The 5539-nt window shown below is 40.6% G+C and overlaps 1 pseudogene; it reads left to right on the top strand.

Annotated features, from left to right (window-relative positions):
* The first annotated feature begins 368 nt into the window (after positions 1-368).
* On the top strand, positions 369-4725 carry LOC118714546 (annotated as a pseudogene).
* Positions 4726-5539: the final 814 nt, after the last annotated feature.

Genomic DNA, 5539 nt, shown 5'->3' with positions numbered 1-5539 from the left:
GCACCTCCCTGCCAATGGAGACTGACAGACCTACCTCTGGGCTAGGGCTGGACCTGGCCACAGTCCAGGGCGGAGGGTGGGTGGGAAACCGAGGTTGCACTGTCCACCAAGCTGCTCCCAAAGCCCAGCCCTCGGGTCTCCTGCACTGTCAGCTGCACCCTGGCCTTCAGACAGAGCTGCCTCCCACCTCGGGGAGGCCACCGCCTCTGAAGCCACCATCCTCTGGAATCTGTCTTTTCTAACATCCTGTTGGACAAGAGTTTGACCTCCCAGCCCACCAAAGCTCTGGTCTCCTGCGATGTGTATAGGTGTGTGTATAGGATAGTTTACAGCAAAACAAAAATGGAATCCCTTAGGTTGGGGACGACATGCAGTTAGCTGAAGCAGGAGTATTCAAGGGGAAGAAAACGTAGCCTCTCCTCACAGCAATTGCAGGAATGTACAGTTCTTCTCAGAATTTCGCAGAGGACACCGGCCACCCCCGGGAGCCAAGTCTGCTCACGGCATCTCTGAGCTCAAGCCTTTGCTCCCCTGCTGAACCACCCTGAGCCAAGTAAGAAGAAGACCCCTCCATGGCCAATCAAAGCAGCCAAACCTCAGCACTTACTCCACTGAACCCTTTTAGACTGTAAAGCAACTGGGAGCTCATTCCGCCCATGGCCTTGAGTGTTCTGGCTGGAAGGTGGAAGCCATGGTAATGAAGTTGTCTTGTGCTTTGTTTTCCTTGGCGTATAGTGTAGGTTTTTGACAATATACCCTTGTGCACACAGGCGCCCTTACTGAATGCCGTAACCCCTGCCCAATAAAGATGTGACAGAGCCCAGCAGGTGCGGTTCAGTGGCTGAGCACTGACCCAGGACACAAGAGTCACTAGGTTTCGTTCCTGGTCAAGGGCATATGCCCTGGTTGTGGGCTTGATCCCTAGTAGGTGCATGCAGGAGGCAGCCAATCGATGATTCTCGTCATTATGTTTCAATCTCTCTCCCTCTCCCTTCCTCTCTGAAATAAATAGATATCTATATCATGTAGCAGAAAAAAAAAACTAAAAAAATAAAATAGTAAAATAAAATAAAATAAAATAAAGGAAGATTGGCTGAGGGCAGAGTCCTCTCCATGCTGTCCCTGAGGCTAGGGAAAGCCACATGCCATGGAACACTCTCATGAGAAGTAGGAAGTAACTCCCTTATGCAATGCAGTAGCCTTGAACAAGGCAGGAAGAAGGCTTAGACTCAAAAGAAAAAAGCCATAGCCCACCACCCAGGGACACATAAGGCTCCCAGGTAATGCTTGAATTTAGTTTGTGGATTTTCATGTGGGAAAGTCAACACTAGTGAGTCACTTGGTGGGGGTATATTCTGATATGGCAGCAGTCTACGAATTCACTCCTCTGACCACTGTGTCTGGTTCATCAGGTCCAAAGTGACAGCTCCTGAATCTCCCAGGTATCATAGAGGATGCCAGATGTGGGGAAAGTAGAGGTTGTCAAGGCATGGCAGTGACCTGAACATATAACGTGATCATGATTGTTCTGAATGTCCTGAAGATCTTAGGCCATAAAGTCATTGAAAATGAGCTGGAAGGCCTTGATACTCACTTGAACAGCAAACCACCTAACACTGGCTGTAAATAAAAGAATAAAGGAGGCATGAATCTCATGGCCACTTGCCCTCAGAGTGAGCTGAAAACGGAAACTGTGAAGAGCATCCTGGTTGGATACTAACTTCATCGTGCTGAAGTGACTCTGCAGAGTGATGCCGCATTAGATGACCTCATTGTAGCAATAGAAGAAAACAGTGTATATCCCCAGGGTGTGTATATTAAGTAAGATTAACCAGATCTTCACTAAGGAACTGGCTATCATCTATAAGGTGCCATACTATTTAGTCATTTCTGCCCATCACCACTGGACTTTTGAAAACCTGTTGGAAAATTTATGGGACTATTTCAAACTAATGAAGATTTATGCCAACCCCAAAGGTCAGTTAACAGGTTACATATATATTGCTAGTGGTGCTGCCTTACCCTAGGGCCACTGTAATGGATTTCTGCATGAAGATTCACAAAGAGCTCATCAAAGAATTTCAGTACGTTCTATTCTGTGCTCTAAAAGTGGGTAAAAACCATTTAGTTAGAGGAGTAGAATGTCATTCAGATTATGAAGTGACAACCACACCAGCTTTCCCCATGACCAGACCCCTACCCCAAGTCCTTTCTGGCTTTGGCAGCCACTGGATCAGGATTCAAGGGAGGGAGGTGGAAGTACCCAACCTGGAATTTCATTTGCCTTGTCTTGTTGTCACTTTGTATATTGAACTATATAAAGGACCTAGTAGAAAAAAAAAGAAAAAAAAAAGAATGACCACATGCAGTAAAGATTTCACCAATATCTATTCATAATTAAGATGGCCATAGGATCACAATATTTTTGAAATCTTGTTCAGGGCATGCGTATGCAAATCTGCAAATATGTAAACAAGGACACCTTTCACGAAGGAGAGGCTAATGAATATTTAATAAATTCTTAGTGACATAACCTTTCAGTGATAGTGCTCTTTCTGATTTGAATGCTTGCATATAGGATACATTAATTAATTATTTAAACTTTTATCTTTCATTATTTAATTAATGGAAAATAAAGACAAACCTAAATACATTCTATTACTGAAGAAAATTACAAAATACTATAACTGCCAGAGAAAAAAAATTGTGAAAGCTCATGAAGGGCAAACTTGGTTGATTTTCAAATTGCTTATATTTACAAAAAATATATTAAGACAAATATAGCTTTGTAGCAACACAAATATTTCACATTTGACTTATGAATATGATGGGTAGGGACAGCTACAAAACAGAAGAAAAGAAAAAGCCTTAAAATATTCAATCCTAGCATACGTTCACGACCTTGTGTGCCTTGTGCCACACGGTGAATTATTCATGCACAGAACATTGATAACAATGTGACATACTGTCTATACACGGTGAATCAAATCATTCAGGAGGTCGAAGACTGTAATTCTCCTTTGACTCTGCCATTACCTATGTGACCCTGGCCCATTCATTCATGCACTCGACACAATTTAAAAAAAAAAACTCTACCAAGCAGTTCATAACGTTTATAGTCCAGTCATTTAACCTCTCTTCAAGTCATTTACTTTCTAGTTAAGACACAATTTCTTTAATCTCAAGTATTCTTATTTATAAAATGGTAGGATTGGATATTTGTAATATCCTTTCAAAGACTCCTTAATCTTCATCAATGAAACAGGTGCTCTCAGCCATGCTCTCTATAATGACTGTAGGTTGTTCTGAATTATGCACACCATGTTGCAAGATCCCCACGTGATCTCTAGCATCAATTCCTCGGGCCAATTGGCATGTTTGCTATATGCTATGCCAAACACTATCAAAATACTTGCTACACAATACAGGTATCTATCCCATAAGCATGACTTTTTTAGGATCCATTTCACAACTCAGAAAATTCCAACCAGTGTGAATGAGCAGTGGCGGGTGTGAGGAGATAGCCATTTTCTCCAGCTTCAGAGTGGTGTGATAAGGTATGTAACTGACAGCACCTGACTTGTGGTCTCCTAAATCAAGCAGCTGTTAGGTATTGTCTACATACACATATCTTTTTGTAGGCATGCCATGATGTAAAAGATACTGGGAAGTATTACTCTAACCAGCCAAGTTATAAAACCAAAACTGTAAATATTACAATATAGATAAATAAAGATCAGAAGAAAATTTTAAATAATAAAAAATAGTATATAACATGATCCTTCCGAGACAGTAGTACCATTTTCCGCATCTTATGGTTGGAAAAACCAAAGCAGTGAAGTTAAGTAATTGGCTTTGTCACACAGTTAAAAGTGTCAGAATCAGGGCTGACCAGAGTTCATGCATGTCATTGCTGCATCATCCTGTGTTTTTAGTGACAGAGTAACCTTGCCAGGCTTTAATTTTTAAATCTAAGAGACTGTTCCCAGTATATAGGGTAGGGTCACTAGGCCTGGCTGGAGGTCAGTACCATCTGTGGGGCGATCAGGGGGAAGGTCCCCGCTGGCACCCTCCTTGGCTGGCCTCTAGGTGATGCCCACAGGGCCCTCCACCCCACCCCCATCACTAGGGGGTGGGGGAAGACACTCAATATAGGAACTGCCACTGACCAGGGAAGCTCCTGTGTTGAGCCTCTGCCCCTGGTGGTCAGTGCACATCATAACAACCAATCATTCTGCTGGTCATTCTGCCCACAAGTCAATCGATTTGCATATTAGGGTTTTATTATATAGGACTAACCACCTTGGAATTCTGATAAAATGTTGATTGTCCTATAGTTGGTCTTGGCTGGAGCCTAAGACTCTTTATGTCTATAAGCTTCAGACAGTATTAACACAGCTGGGTCATAGATCACTTTTGGAATAGCAAAACTTAAACAGTAAGGACATAATTGACTCACATAAGTGGAAATCCAGAGGCATAGCATGACTGCCATACTTATACCTGTACAAAAATTGCTGGAAATTCCACAGCATACTTTCCATTTATCTTCTTGTAATTCTATGTATGTGATTATGTTGCCTCCATGGGATTCTGAAAATACCAGTATTTTTCACTGGACATATTGTTTTAGCTGAGGAAATTTATGCTATCGTAATAGGAAAGAGGAGGAAAATGGATATTGTGTGGGAAACTAGCAGTGATGTGACTGAAATAGTGGGGTGATTGCAGATTCATCCCCCAGGCCTGGGGGCAGCTTGTCTTAGTGCCTGCTCTCATGATTCTGTTTATTCTCTGACCTTTTCTTAGCTTCTTACAAAGCAGGGTTGGTAATTCCTACTGCCAGGCCAATTGCAGCCTTTTTTTTTTTTTTTCCATTGAGTTAACAATGTTTTTTTTGATGCTTTTATTATTTTTTAATATATTTTATTGATTTTTTCACAGAGAGGAAGAAAGAGGGATAGAGAGTTAGAAACATCGATGAAGGTGAAACAATGAAGATATATCTCTGATATCACAATTGTTGGTCAATGACATGAGGGACTTCTTTGTTCAATCACCTAATAGTTTTCCAAACCTGAAGAATATCTACCTAATTTGTGATGATATTTAAAATGTAACAGTTATATACATGATACTTTTCAATCTGCATTAATATTTTTTTCTATCACTTTTTTAAGTTTGTGTACAGTCAAAAATATAGTAAGTCAAATTCTGATTAATCCTGATTTCTAGCAATTACCAATTTCTGTAAGGAAATATTCCACCATGACCAATTTCAAGCTACCAACGTGTCATCACTAAATGTGAAGTTGAGAAGAGTTGCACAGTAGCACATCATCATGTGGTCTTTTTCATTATGTAGACACAACTGGTATAAGATAAGAGTAAAACTCAAAATACTAGTGAAATGTAGTCAAATAATTAAGAAGTGATGAGTTTTGAGTCTTTATTGCTTTTGTTTCAAACGTAATGTTATTTAATTTTTAAGTTTATATAATACTGTCTGTAAGTTTCAAAATAATGTCTGAGTTTAATA

Source organism: Pipistrellus kuhlii, unplaced genomic scaffold (genome assembly GCF_014108245.1).
Source record: "Pipistrellus kuhlii isolate mPipKuh1 unplaced genomic scaffold, mPipKuh1.p scaffold_m20_p_10, whole genome shotgun sequence".
Lineage (NCBI taxonomy): Eukaryota > Metazoa > Chordata > Mammalia > Chiroptera > Vespertilionidae > Pipistrellus > Pipistrellus kuhlii.
This window is presented reverse-complemented; position numbering and strand designations above follow the sequence as displayed.